Source organism: Arachis ipaensis, chromosome B09 (genome assembly GCF_000816755.2).
Source record: "Arachis ipaensis cultivar K30076 chromosome B09, Araip1.1, whole genome shotgun sequence".
Taxonomy (NCBI): Eukaryota; Viridiplantae; Streptophyta; class Magnoliopsida; order Fabales; family Fabaceae; genus Arachis; species Arachis ipaensis.
The window spans coordinates 30,325,532-30,326,415 of NC_029793.2; the positions used below are offsets into that span (position 1 = coordinate 30,325,532).

General features: G+C 25.5%; 1 pseudogene; it reads left to right on the forward strand.

Moving 5' to 3' along the window:
* LOC110266810 overlaps positions 670–884 on the forward strand; it is a 4,502-nt pseudogene continuing 4,287 nt past the window's right edge.

Here is an 884-nt window from a genome sequence, read left to right on the forward strand (position 1 = left end):
CTGGCTGGTAAGTAGCAAGTATATAAGTTATTAAGTTTAAACACGTTAAAAAGTTTGTATATATATTTTATCTTTTAAAATATAATATAAAACTAATCGAGTAATTGAGTTAATTTGGATTTTACAATCATAAAATTGATATCTAAATCAATTAAAGTAAGATTTAACTAAGTCATATCCGATTATATTTGATTATTCAATAAATTCAAAATTAATTAAATTGGGTTGAGCTGATTTTGATAGACTAATCAAATTATCTACATCTAAAACATCTCAAATAAGAGATCACACCATTTTATTTGTACTGTATCACCAATAATAGTTGATAAAAGTATAAAACACTAAAAATTTTTAGAAAATTAAAAAAAAAATTAATTCATAATATACAACAAATATTAGTTTTCCATTATTATTTTATTTTCACGCATACTTCTTACTAAATCATATTTCTTTATAAAAGCATTCATATACTTTATTTGAAACAAATTTTATCATTATTCTTAAAATTTGAACGCGACATATCTAAGATTGAGAGAGGTTAACCGCAAAATCAAATGATGAAATATGCTATCTTTGTATATTATATAATAAAATAAAATAAAATAAAAGGTAAAACAGAGGAGATGCGAGTCATGCGACGAACACGGGGGTATTGTCAGTGAATAATAGATGGCGGTAGCAGCAGATAGATAACAAAACTCAAGTCATAAACCTTAGAATTTTCAAAGCCTATATACTACAATGTCCTGCCTTTTCTATTTTTCTTGAGCTCACACTCTCACTCTCACACACCACACCAGTCAATGTCAATGTGTCATAGTAACTTGAGCAAATAATTAGGATTTGTTTGGGTAAGTATATTAAAAAATATATTCTTTTAACTA